General features: G+C 43.9%; 1 long non-coding RNA gene across 1 annotated transcript; it reads left to right on the top strand.

The window, feature by feature from the left end:
• Positions 1–407: 407 nt before the first annotated feature.
• LOC310710439 lies at positions 408–4,306 on the top strand. Its single transcript, XR_014528065.1, has 2 exons — positions 408–492; positions 3,806–4,306. It is a non-coding gene; the product is annotated as an uncharacterized lncRNA (long non-coding RNA).
• Positions 4,307–14,571: the final 10,265 nt, after the last annotated feature.

Raw genomic sequence — 14,571 nt, 5'->3', positions numbered from 1 at the left:
CTTTGTGCTATTTATTTGGTCTGCCAACCAGGCTTGGGCTGGGTGGCCACAGAGATAGACAGTTTCTGCCCAGGCTAGTTCCCATCATCTATGCTGAGTAGATATGGCAATGAGGAGCCCAAGGGACACTCAAAGGGTGGGAGAGATTTCCCTCATGGCTTCTTCCTCCCATGCCTGGCCAGAGCGATGTGGGTAGAAGCTACAGGGAAGTGTCGCCCACGCCACTCTGTTTGCATGCGAATTGAGCTATAGGCAGCAATGGAAATGCAGGAGGCTTCTCTTCTTAAAAGAACGAAGAAGCTGGAGGCTGATGCCAAGTATGATAGGAAGCCAATTTTTAAAAAAGAAGACGAACTCAAGAAGGGGGTGGTGATGAGTTCATTGTGACAGGAGAGTTTTCCGGAAGGCAATGTGTCAAGGAGAGCCAGGGAGGGAGAAGCCGAAGATACTGAACTGCTCAGGAAGGAAAGGGGTCCCATTTTCACTGCAAAGGTCAACATCCACATGTTGGTTGGGTTTTATTCTTTCTCCTTGCATCATCGGCTAAACGAACCTCTCCCCCCAGGGCGGGCAGGCAGGACGAGGAATAAATATGACTTCTGCTGCCTGGATCTGATGACTGGGCCCAGGTGGGCTCTGCCCAATCCCATCAGGGATGCAGAAGCCAGCCGTCAGTTCTCTTAATTAGGCTCCCGCCAGCAGTAGCAAGAGGCTGGCACATTCTTCTGTCACGGTTTGACGTGCTTAAGGAAAGGTGATGCATCAGATCTGATAAATCCTCATTTGGCTGCTGACAGGATTTTCCCCAATGCATTTGTTGAAGTAGGGGAAAATGACTTCATTAGGCGGCCATGTTGGTTTGCTCCTTCAATCCAACAGGCCGAAGCATCACACTGAAACCATCTGTTAGATTCCTCTTTGGCTCTGAAGTGGGCTCTTTGGCTCTGAAGTGGGAGGTGGCTACTCTTCTCTAGCCATTCAACAACCTCCATCCCCCCCCATCCCCTCAGATGGATAAATGTGATTTTCTGAGGGGGATTTGAGGGGTGGGAAATGGTGCATCAGCCACCATTATGAATGTCAGTAAGCTGTGATGGCTTTCCTTCCCGCATATCTCCAAACCACCAAAATTATGCCCCGCTCCCCAACTTTGCTACCTCCAAATAGGGTGACAAAATTAGATGGCCCCTAGCCAGCCCCTGCTGTCCTGGTATATATAGTACAGTATGCAATGATTGTTGCTTTTCAGTATTCACAGCAGTTGTACAATGTATTATTCCATCGTATGGTATTCAGTGCTTGTTGTTTGAACAGTTTGTGCTGTACAAGGCCAGTAACAAATGTTTATTATACTGACATGTTTCTCAGTAGCCCATAATTCAAGTTAGCTTCCCCCACCCCATGCGCACCCCCAGGCAACTGCACGGCCTAATTAAACCTCCGCATCTTTTCCTGCCTCTGCAAAGTTTCCCTGCCAGAAAACACTCCCCGAATCCACCTCACCCCTCTGCTACCCCAAGCATGAATCAATGATATTTCACAGGCTGGCAGAAATTAAATATTGACTTTCTCCGGGTTTGAACTTCTCTGTGCATCCCTGAGGCCTTGCTGGCTCCGTTCGCTCGGGGGTTACAGAGCCCCGCACTGAGTTAAGGGAAGTGACGTCCAGTCCCCTTGGAAAGGCGTGAGGGAGCAATGGCTTGATGGGCCTGGGATGGTGGGCTCTCAGAGGAGTTATAGCCTGAGTGTTCTGCTCCTAGAAAAACAACAACTCTCAGTTCTCCTCTCTGCATCCGACACACCCACAGGTGTTTCCATCCTTCCAATGGAGTGAATGGCAAAGTGAAGACTGACTGGTTGGTTTCTATACTGCTTGTTCCATCCTGAGACAGGACATATCTTAATATATTAAAAATATATCTAAGCGGTGTGCAAAAACCTGAAGCAACAATAACCAACTTCAACAAAACATTACAAAAATACAGAGTTACATATTAAAATGTTACAGGGTGTGTCAGAAGACAAATGCATTGATTAGATAGATAGAACGATAGATAGAACGATAGAACGATAGATAGATAGAGTTCTTCTGACACACCCTCCATCTCAGTTTCCGGGTTCTCACCCACAAAAATCTCACAACGAGAAAAGTTCATGGAAACAGCAGACATCAACCTAGCCTGTCCCCCTATATTTGCTTTTTTATGGTCAGGCCCAAGATAAACTGTGCAAGTCCTGAGCTGCGACTTAAATGACTGAGAATCTACAAAGAGAGTAGAGATTTTTACAGTAACTTTTTTATAAGTGGTTGCCACTGAAATTGGTGGGAGTCAGGTCTCCTAGACACAGGACTTTTGCTTAGAAAATTGTGTGTGTGCAAAGAAAATACTTTGGCAAATATTTATATGTTTCTGTCACACATGACTGTGAACTCACGGTTTTCCTACACAAAAGTCATAGGTTTGCAGGAAAATAGTTGTGTGTAGTACAGTGCTGAGCTTTGCTGAATTCCATGTGGGAATAAATTACCAATGTGCATCGGGCATGCAAAGAAGGGGGGGGGGGATAGTGCAAATGAACAGAAGGGATTGAAAGCTGCAGGAAAGTGCACATGCTGCTGTTCCAGAATTAATTTTAGAGATTCTTCTAGTTCAGCGAGAATTCCAGAGAAGTGGGGCAAGAGGCAGAGCAGGAAATGCACAAAGCAATCAAGAAATGAAATGGGGGGGCCTGCTCATCTCAACTTCCACCCTAAATCCATCAGGTGGTGAGTCAGAAGGAAAAGTCTCTGCTGGGAGGAATTCAAATCAGTTTACATTTAAAGGCAAACCTACCTCATTTGCACCTTCCGAAACAATATGCAAACCGAAAAACGGTCTTCCTTGGGAATTTGGGAATTCACACTTCTCTGGATTCTGCAGTACAGTTCTCCAGCCAAGTAATGTGTGCAAAAATGTATATACTAGGCTAAAGTTTGCCATGTAAATGCAAATACTAGAGACAACAGCATACAAAAGCTAATTACATTAGGGGGAAATGCTTTGCAAAGGTGTGCGTAGTTGGCAAAATTGCATGGAAAAATGTGTATCTTGGAAGAAATTTGCAGCAAAATGCTGATGAATTTTTACAAGGTTTTCAAAAATAAGCAAATCATAAACTGATGTGGACATGGGGAGAACTGAACTGAAGGCTGGCAAACTGAAAGAACCTGAAATTGACAGCCTTCTCCATTGCTCATTAGACCTCCCTCCTTCCCCTTCTGTTTTCTCTCCAACGCCAAGCAGTGTAGGTCTGGGATACATCTCCCCTACCCACCTGCAGATGACTTGGGCACTTGTGAAGGTCACATCCTACAATCAAAGGCACTAAGTGCACAATTCAAAGTGTTGGTGCTGACCTTTAAAGTCCTAAACGGCCTCAGTCCTGTATACCTGAAGGAGCGTCTCCACCCCCTTCATTCAGCCACTGAGATCCAGCGCCGAGGGCCTTCTGGCGGTTCACTCACTGTGAGAAGTGAGGTTACAGGCAGAGGGCCTTCTCGGTAGTGGCACCCACCCTGGGGAACACCCTCCCTTCAGATGTCAAGGAAATAAGCAGCTATCCTATTTTTAAAAGACAGCTGAAGGCAGCCCTGTTCAGGGAAGTTTTTAATATTTAATGCTGTATTGTTTTTATCACTTGATTGGGAGCCGCCCAGAGTGGCTGGGGAAACTTATTATTATTATTATTATTATTATTATTATTATTATTAATCATGCAGTTTTCTAATTATTATTTTTAACCCCCTTCTTCCCCTTCTGCGCAGACCCTTCTGCAACAATACGAAACCTGCAGGGTCCTGAGGATTGCAGCCCAGGATGGGAGGGATGATCACTTGATGGATGATGAGCCCCTTCTGGACCGCAAGCCTTTTCATCCCTGGGACAGCTGTGCTCTCCAGCTGCAGGCAGATTCTGATGAGGCCTTTCTCTCCCTCTCTCCATGGGCTGTCTCCCAGAAAATAATGGCTCTTTTTATCATTTTTAAATTTCATGCCTATTCTTGTAATTATTTATACATGTCCCTAGGCTGTGTCGCTGAGTCACTGTGCTGAGTTAGACTAATTAACGGAGAGGCGGAGAAGGCGGCAGTGAGCTGGGTCAGCGGCAGGCTTCTGTGCTCATTAGATGGGCAGGCAAATGCGCAGAGAGAGCGGGATGGGCAACCTAGCCGGCTGGTTGCTAGTTTTGCCGTTGATCGCTGAAACCTTCATTTCAGGGGGGCCTCAGGAAGATGATTGTTAATTATTAAGCACAAATAAACTGCACCAGTATTCTTTCCCTGTGTTGTGGTTGTGGAGTTCCAACAGCAACAACTGATGCATCATTGAGGAAGTAGGAAATCCAGGTGTGTCTAAGACAGGAATGAGACAAGGCTGTCAGGAGTTCAGCCTACACTCGAGTAGGACCCTGGCAGAGACACATGCCCGACTGGCATGTTCCCTCCCTCCTGGTTGATCGTTTGGGAGCTTCATAAGCTTTCTTCAGCCTGAACATCACAGCGACTGATGCCAACTGACATTGGCACACTTAGGGATCCGCAGAGTTTGTGCCTCATGCATGACAGACCTCAGCAACTCAGCATTTTGGCTAATCAACTTTATTTACATATAAACACACAGAGCACTGCAACATGGCTCCCTCTCTCTCTAGCGTCAGACAGCAAAGAGAAAAAACAAATGACAATAGTCCCACTTCACGGAACACAGTAACACAAACATCCTGTCTCCATCACTTCCCATTTTGCGGAGTCAAAACATATACCGTAATGTGATAGACAAAAATCCCATGACTGCAATCATAGAGCAGGAATTCTAACAAAGGCTACATGTAGTGGTGGTGGTGGGAGTAATGGTTCATATTTATGTATTTATTTAAGAAATTTACATCATACCCCCTTTTTTCAAAAGACCACAGAACATTTTATAATATTGCAGCATAATAAACAACACAACATATGTATGTACATAACATAATATACCAAAGAAATCAAAACAGTTGGATAATTCATAATAGGCATTATCATCAAATAATTCATCATTATTTCAATCATCATTTCATCCAAAGGGCTACCGGAAGAGGTATGTTTTTGCTTGTTTCTTAAAAGAAAACATTGACATCGCTAGACTCACCTCCGTGGGAAGAATCTTCCACAGACATGGAGCCACCACTGAAAAGGCCCTTCTGTGGATTCTGGTGCTTTGTACTTCCTCTCGCACAGGGGCAACCAGTCACTCCTCCTCTGGTGATCTCAAGGTACAGGCAGATTGGCCTGTGAGAAGGTGTTCTCTCTCCACCTTGTTCACTGCTTTATGAAGTCCTGTTGGCCCTTTGACAAGACTGCTGAGGACTATGCTCCATTACTAATACCTCTGATCCTCAAATTCACTATAAAATAAATAAATATTGCTATCTGTTCCTGCTTTGGAATATCCTTCTTGTCTTCCAACTCCTCTCAGGGACTGTTCAGCAACTAATTTTCCAGGAGGGCCACTTTGAGAAGCCAATGAAGTTTGATGGACCGCTCAGTGTCATAGCCCCCCTCCCAACTGCTTCTAAGTCAGGGTGGGAAACTGGTGACCCTCCAGATATTGTTTCACTCCAGCTTCCATCAGCCCCAGCCAGCACAGCCAATGGTCAAAGATGGGGGGAAATGGAAGCCCACATCTGTCCTATCCTTGTGATTGGTTACCTTATAGTATCTTATTTTTGCCATGGGTTCCATATCACCAAACTTGTAACTAAAAGGGCATTGGGAGTGGGGGAGTGGGAGGTGTGGATTCCACGAATGATTTCTGCTTCTTATCTAAGCCCTTACCACCTCCCCTCCTGGCAAGCACTGGGAATATCACTTGTGCCAAACTGAGGATGGTCCTGAGGCAAATGGGATAGTTGGCTAGCTCACTTGATACTTGACTCGAGTCACACAGGTGCTCCGCTTACTACAGCACAGCTGAAGCAAAGTATTACATCAGTTGGACATGTCTGTACCAGCAGGTGTTACAACAGGGGAAGAGCCTAACTAAATGAACGAGGTGAAGAAATTTAAAGTGGCAAGTGTGCTAATGTTCAACTTGGAAAGCAGCCGCAAATGCAAAGCGAGGTTTCTGCTGAGGAATGGCAAAGAGGAAGCATAAATTATATCAGGGGGTGAGAACAGGCGGCTGTCCTTGACAGCGCTTGTGATACATGTGGCAAGGCCCACTGTGTGATTGAGATGTGCCTGCAAAGGATGGAGAGGCGGAGAGGAGGAGCCCCAAATGGATGACTCCCAAGGCTCCATGGCCAGTTGGATCAATACAGCAAAAAGCATCTTCCTTGTAGTGCCATTAGCAAAAGACACTGGAGCCTTGTCAGGTGGTTAAACAAACAGCTTCCCCCACTTAGCTGTGCGTCTCCTGGTACAAGCACAGAGTTCATAAAGTAGAGGAGAAAGCAAACATTTCCAGCAAGCTTCATAGAGAAGAAGGGAAAGGAACAAGGTTGGTTTTTAAGATTTTTTTTTTTAAAAAAATATTCATTCTTACCCAGTACATGCACACATTAATGCACCTTCCTTTCTTGGGCGACGGGAATTGACTACAACACATGACACATACCACCTGCTGCACATCTGCATAGCTAGCTAGATCATGTTGGTACCTTTCAGAGAGTTTACTGCAGATTGCTGAAGTCAGTTGTAAAGGTAAGCAGATGACACCAGGGTAGGAGATAAAAGGGATGCAGCTCTGTTTTCTGGAAGCTGTCCAAACAACAGCCCTGTAAGGTAGATTAGGCTGAGAGGAAGAGTAACTGCCCTTAGGCCACCCAGTGTGTTTCATGGGCAAGTATAGATTCAAACCTTGGCACCTACTCCTAGTCCAGCCTGCTAACAACTACCCTACAATGGCTCTCCAAATTTATCCTAATGTACACATTTTTGTAGGCAATTTCCCCTAACAGATACATTTCTGCAAAGCAATTTCTCCTAATGTAATGCATTCCTAAATCTTATTTTCATCAATATATGCCTTTTTCTAGGCACACTTTCCCCTAGTATATGTATTTTTAGACGCAGTTGGCTGGAGAACTGCATTGCAAAATTTCGGGAAGTGTGATTTTGAAGGCTTGTCTGAAGGATTGTTGTTTCAGAAGGTACAAATTCTGTCAGACGGCGTAGTACAGAGGTGCTGCTTGGTTAGATTTCGGTTCTCCAGCTCTTCCATCACCTGCACTGGCAACCAGTGTAAGACTTTTAAAAAGTAAAAATGAGCAGACTGGTAAAACAGCAGGCAGGCTGTGACCCTATTACACGGTGGTTCACCTCGCTTGTTTGAAATGAGAGATTTGCCTGCTTGCTTCGAATCAATATATGAAATTCAGCCCTCCTCACCTTTCTCTTCTCCCCTTAGGCTCAGTGGGAGCCCCTCTGCCCTCAGCCATCTTAGCTCATTAGCCCCAGAGCCTCCGTACAATGCACAGTTCTGTGCAAATAACTCTCCTCTCTCTGCTGCTTCCTTCTCTGTGGCTGCCCCTTTGGTTTCCTGAATCAGCTTCCTGCATTCATCCAAAGACTTAAGGCTCTGCTCAGCTTTCCCTCTTCCCATATAGTCTGATCCCTAGTCTGTATGAAGCATTTCTCCCATACTGATCTTCCCTACACCTCTCAAAAGGCATTCCTGCTTTATCAACACCCTGTAACTGACCTGAAGCAGTTAACATGTTTGTGAACATTCCACAACGTCACAGAACCTCAGCCAGTAGCTGAGAGGGGCTTGCAGAGAAATGTGGGGAGGAAGAGCACAACCACACTGATTGGTCTCACCTCACTGCCACATCCCCACTGCCCCTGTCCCATTCTCCTCATGTTGGGGGACATGTCTCTAGAGGGGCGTTTGCTCTGGACTCTTGTTTTGGCAGGGCTCCATAGGAGTGGTAGAACCTATTTGCATAGAATATGCTCTTTAATTCAGACTTGCCCTCCAGTGTGTGGGACAGGGCTAACAATGGGGACAGGTTGGTAGGGTGGGGCCAGGAAAGCAGTCCTGCTCCCTGTGATGGTTATTTGCAAGGATAAGACTATAGTGGATGAGTCATCCAGTTTGTAGACACACAGAGACACTCATATACTATACTGTACTGTACTATAATAATATCATCACTAGCTTTTCTCACACATACCTGGCAAATGCCATTTCCACGCATATAAATAAAGCAAGCAGTTAAAATCCTGTTAACAGCATTAGTCAAATTAAATTTCACGAGTTATCAGTTACTACAGATTTATTTACAGACGCTTACCATAATGAAAAATGTACGTGCATTTGATAAACCACTGGCCATAATCCAAATGACAAGCAAAATATATCTTTTTAAAAATAGCACTCTTGGTTTAAAAATAAAACTGTCCCTCCCATTCTCTTTCCTTTTTCTTTCACTCTCCTTTTCGCCTCCCTGAAGGCAATGTCTAGGATGCAATTTTACTCAGGGAGTTCAGCAGATAACTGAGTCCCTGACAAAGTTAAAAAAATTAGGGGCACAAATGGATGGGTCTTGTATTTCTGATTTCCAACGGTGCTAGTTTCCCTCACATGGCACAAATTGCATGAGGAGGAATGGGGATGAGTGCCCTTAGTCCACTCCCTGCTGTGCCTACTCCCACATGTTAGAGGGCAACCACCTGCAGCAAGGAGCAGCACCTCAAAAGAAGGGCAGGTAGCTCAGTGGCAGAGTGTTTGCTCTGCGTACAGAAGGGTTCAGCTTCAGTCCTTGGCATTTCCACTTGGGGTTCGAAAAGTTCCTTGTCAAAAACTCCAGAGAACTCAGTGACTCAGCATAAGACAGCTTCTTACCATGCAAAAGTTGTTATGTCATCCATTCTGGGGACGGGAATAGAGCTCACTAGTAGAACACACATTTGCCTCCTGCAGAAGGTCTCAGGTTCAAACCACAGGTAGTGTGGGTGTCCACAGAAATAATGCTAAGGGCAGCTTACAACTATCCCCCCCCCCCGAAGGGAAGCAACAAGAAATGATGGTGGGGTGGTTTGCAGTATTTGGGGGGAAATACTATTGCATGCCACTGCAATCTCCGAGCGGTGTAAGCTACCAGGGTTCCAGGTGCTCATCCAGGGTTCATGCTTCTTTTGAGAATGAGGCACAGAGGACACCGTGGTGCCTTTATGAACTATGGCTGATTTACAAGTGTATACAACCTGAGCCTATGATGGAGGGGCTCACAGCATGGACACCCCAAGAGGGTCTTGCTTCTCCCCACAGCCACAGCCCTGGATTCAAACAAAAATCAAGCATGATTCTCCCTCACAGGCTCCAGCCTGCTTCTTCCTCCAGCTTCAGGCCACACACACACACAACTCTGGCCTTTCCCTTTTCTAACTGCCTACTGGTGGGTTGAGGGAACCATCTTCTAACAATTTGTTGTTGTTGATTTAATAATAACCGAGCAAAGCACTAGAAAGACATACAGCTTTAATTTGTCAATTGAACAACAATACTGTAGGGCTTTAAACCAGACTTTTAAAACCCTAAGGCTGAATTTTACACCTTTTATGCAAAATCTACCTTGGCTGTGGTGAATGCCAGACATAAGGTATGAAACCAGTCAGACTTTTGGTTGTTTGTTAATTCTTGTGCTATATAAAGGAAAATATAATACAAAATGTATCACTCTTTAAACAAAAACTGGAGCTTTCAAGGATCTTGGCCAAAACGGTCAATGACTTCTTTATAATTTTCTCCTTGGAATAAGTCTTCAAATTTTTCAATGTACACTCAACAAACACAAGGCAGATAATTGATCTTCACTCATTGTCAAATGTAGCCTTGTCTTCATCTTGTGCAAAAGTACATTATCAGCAATATGCTGATGACACACAGCTCTACTTCTCCTTTACATTTGCAGGCGAGGCAGTGGATGTTCTGGACCAAAGCTTTGCCTTGGTAATGGACTGGATGAGAGCTCAATCCAGGTAAGACTGAGGCCCTGCTAGTGAAACTTTCCCCTAGATTAGATGGATGGATGGGATGTAAAGGTAAAGGGACCCCTGACCATTAGGTCCAGTCGTGACTGACTCTGGGGTTGTGGTGCTGGGATTAGACTCCTTCTGAGGAAGCAGGTACGTAGCTTGGGGTACTTCTGGATCCATAACTATCACATGAAGTTCAGGTGGCCTTGTTCGCATGGAGTTCCATCCATCAGCTTCAACTGGCACCCCAGCTGTGCCCCATCTGGACAGGGATAGCCTAACTTCTGTTGTCTAGGCTCTGGTAATCTCTTTGTTAGATTGCTGCAATGTGTTATATATGGGGCTATCTTTGAAGGCCATTTGGAAACTGCAGCTGGTGCAGAATTCAGTGGCTAGGCTGCCACTCCATCACTGGGGCAAAATGGACAGAGCACAAAACGTCAATCCTGGCCCAACTGCATTGGCTACCAATTAGTTTCCAGATGCAATTCAAAGAGCTCATTTTAACCTATAAAGCCTTATTTGGCTCAGGACCCCCAAACCTCAAGAACTGCCTCTCTCCATATGAACCAGCCTGGACCCTGCAATGGTCATCTGAGGCCCTTCTTTGGGAGAGCCAGAGGTTGGCAACATGAGAACGGGCCTTTTCAGTACTGGCTCCCTGCTTGTCCCAAGGGAGCCTCGCCTGGTGCCATCATTACATATCTTTCGACACCAGGCAAAAGCTTTCTTTTTCTCCAAGCCTTTGGCTTTTCATTATCTGTGGCCTCCTTAAGTGGGTGTGTTGTTTTAATCCTACCTTTTAAAAATAAGATTGTCATCTGGATTGTTTTTGTTTTATGTTGGTTTTAATGTATGTTTGTTTGTTTATAGATTTTCAGGCACTTTGAGTCATCTTGGTAAAAAAAAAAGTACCCCGTGAATTTAATTAATAAGCAAAGGATTGTTCAGTTGTGCATGTTGCTACCAGGAGGGAAAGTGCTCTAAGTTGTGACCTAATAATTCAGTAAGGCTCATGTTCACACAATGTTGGGTATATTTCTTTGGTAGGTCTGTTTCCCCACAACTCATACCAAGTAACAGATTCACCCCAAAACTTAGTTTCAGCACACTGTAAGCAGGTTACTTCTATCGCTGAAACAAGTCCTCAGTGAAGTAATAAGCAAATCCAGGTAGAGAATATAGATGGACCACTGGTAGAAGTCTTCTGAGGAGTAGCTGGGATGATTGGCAGAGTTCTTCTGTTGCACAGCTTGTTAGGTAAGACAGTTTCACTTCTCTCTTACTGTGCTAAGGGTCTCCTCACTAGCTTCTCTGTTTCGTTCTACTATTCCCAACAACTCGCGTATATGTGCTTTCATTTCCATTAGACCTAACTGCACAGATTGCAGAGCTTGGGTTACCGGTCCCATTAACAAAGAACATTTGCTTCTGATCACATGGAAAACAAGTTGATATCCATGATGCACACAACACCTGGTACAAAAATTGTCTTGGTGTAGCTTGATCTTGCTAATTACTTCCGTTGCGAGACAATACTTGGGGGAAATTTTCTGCAGGCATTCAGATACTCCTGTATTTTTGAGCCAACCCACAACATTGCTTTACACGTAGCCAGCCGTGTGTGTGTGTGTGTGTGTGTGTGTGTGTGTGTGTGTGTGTGTGTTCCTACAATGTGCTCAGCTAGCTGCCGCCTCTCTCCAGACAAGCCTTGGAGGAAATGCCTTATAATGAATATCGGGAAGGCAGGCGTGCGACACCAGTAGGAAGGAGATCAAGGTTAGTTTATCAGAGGGTTCCAGAGAGCTGCCATCGTGCCAACAACATGCAGGCAGGCCAATGAATCATGATTGCAATTTTTTATTTTAGTGCTCCACTGCTTCAGAGGACGCCAGGAGTAAATTAAACCTGCCACTCTTTGTTTTTCTGGTTGCTGCCAATATTAATTACAGGGAGGCTCAAAATCCAGGCTCCGTGTAAGCCCAGGCCATGCTGTAACCCTGGAGCTACACATTGAAAGGTACTGACCAGCATGCACATGTATGTACCTGAGTCACCCGACTGCAGGCCACTTAGAAGATGGAAAGCAGCAGGGCAGTCTGAGCATCGCCTGCCTTGGCTGCTGGAAACTCTGCAGCTTGGAGATTGTCAAGGAAGGGCCAACGCCTTCACAACGTTGTGCTTGTAAGCTTCCACTCCACTGCTAGAAACAGGATACTGAGCTAGATGGATCGTCAGGAGCAGGGTTTGAGGAAGGCATTGTTTTTTTTGTTTTGCCCTGTGTTCATTGTATGCAGTGCTGCAGTTCACTTTCCACCAAACATTACACAATTGGCAAAATGACATAACTTACATAATTAAATAGTAGTGATGGTAGTAGTAGTAGCAGCAGTAATAGCAAAAATAATAATAATAAATATTTATTATTTATACCCTGCCCATCTGGCTGGGTTTCCCCAGTCACTTAATTAGGCAAGTTATGTAAGTATATCATGTTGTTCCACCCCATTCATTTCAATGAAAAGGAAATGCAATACAAATTGGGGGGGGGGGAGAGGACCCACAGACACATATATATATGTTTATATATGTAAATTATATATATAATTTATATTATATTATATATATAATTTATTATATATATAATTTACAGACCAAAAGCAACAACAGCAAAAACCACTGTATTCGCTGGTTTGATTTCCATTCTGGACTTGGGATGAATAAGCACTCCTGTTTCCATTTTTGTTGCAGTTTTGTGACATCCCTATTCAGGAGGGCTCTTATTATTTATCTATATCTACATCTATACCTATACATCCTCCTCTCGGCTGATTGGTAACATGTTGGCTAAGTAAGCATTGGCACTTGAATCATAAGTTCAGCTTTTCATTTATTTATTAAAAACATTTCTGTGCTACCGTGGAGAGCAAACTCTTTAAAGGTAGCTTGCAATACAATGTGGGTTTTTTTAATTGCCACGAATTCGAAAAGTACCCTAAAAAGAAAAGGTAGAGTATACAGATTTGTTAATGCACCTGTACGAAACAGTAGCTTGTAGGGAAATAGCACATTTCTAGACATCTAAAGAGGATTTTTCAATTCAACAAGGGTACTTCAGCATTAGCTGAAAAGTTGACAGGCAGATGTAGAATGGCCCTGGGGGGGGGGGGGATATACAGCCAGATAAATTTCATGAAATCTGGTTCCCATTTGTGTTTGTATGTAAATCATCATGAAGAAGAAATGCATCCCTGGCTTCCCAGTACTCTTTCGAGAGAGATACGCTTGTATAACTTGGTAATAGGGTCTGGCTTCTGTTGTGGCTGCGTCACACTGTTGGAGGCATTGATTGTACATTTTGCAGACTTGACGCAAACAATTGTTGCCGTTGTTGATATTGTTTTTAAATAGTTTTATTGATCTGTTAATGAAACAAAACAAAAAGTGCAAACATAACAAAAAGAAAGAAAACAGAGAATCAGAAATATATACCATAAAGCAACACAGCTTAAAAGGACAAAGACACAGCACAAAAGGATAATAAAATATTAACTCATACAAAGGTTCCCTTTACAAGTAATAAAGATATATGAAAATAAAGGTTTTCTCCATCTGTGAGTTATATCATTATTAAGAATAAAGGTTCTGTACAGTCTTAAATGAGTGAGACATTTACATATACTGGCCTTGTGCTTCAATATTTGTGTAAGAAATAAAATCATGCCTTATGTAAAAAATAAAATAAAATTGTCATTTGAGCTCTTCCCTTTAGATACTTATAGTTTCGGAGATACCTTCTCAAGAAGGGCCATTTTCCAAACCCTAGAGTACCAGAAACCCAAATAATCATTGTTGTTTATTTTTGTTTTTAAAATTCCAGTAAAATATAATTGCAAAACAACACTGGGTGGGCAGCCCGGAACACACACACACACACACACACACACACACACACACACACACACACCTTACCCAGTTGTCTGCATGCTAGTATACACACATTTCCATATTGATGGGGGACGAGGTGAAGGGAATATTCATTTCTGCCGCATGCTACTGTTACTCCATTTGCACAGGCATGAACAGCTTATGAAATTATGGTGTGTGTGAGCAGAATTGAGTAGGTACTGGAGTTTCCTGCCTGCCTGCAGAATAGAAGACTTTGATTGGGAACAGGAGATGCTTCCTTATCCATGAAGGAGATACTATCGGAAACGACCGCCAATAATAAGAGTTCAAAGACGACTTTTTCCAATAGATTACTAAGTCACTGTGCTCTTAATGCCACATTAATTGGATATAGGTGACAGTGGTGCAAAATGCCGGTTGAATTTTAATGCATGAGGCCACTGCTGGAACACATTTATTTAACACACAGTAATTGACTTACAAGACCCAAAGAGATAATCTGCTTCTCCCCCCCCCCTCTGATTGTTAAATATGTATCTAATAATGACCCTTCTGGCTCTCCAGAGAAACAAGCAGGGAAGAATCTATAGCGGCTCTTTGCATCTTTGAAAATGTAAGCAACATCTTACGGGGAAAGGCATGCAAGGAGACATTAAGGGA

The sequence above is a fragment of the Podarcis liolepis genome (assembly GCF_965112155.1).
Source record: "Podarcis liolepis genome assembly, chromosome: 7".
In the NCBI taxonomy this organism is placed as follows: Eukaryota; Metazoa; Chordata; class Lepidosauria; order Squamata; family Lacertidae; genus Podarcis; species Podarcis liolepis.
The sequence above is the reverse complement of the archived record's forward strand: the minus strand, read 5'-3'. Positions and strand labels throughout refer to the sequence as shown.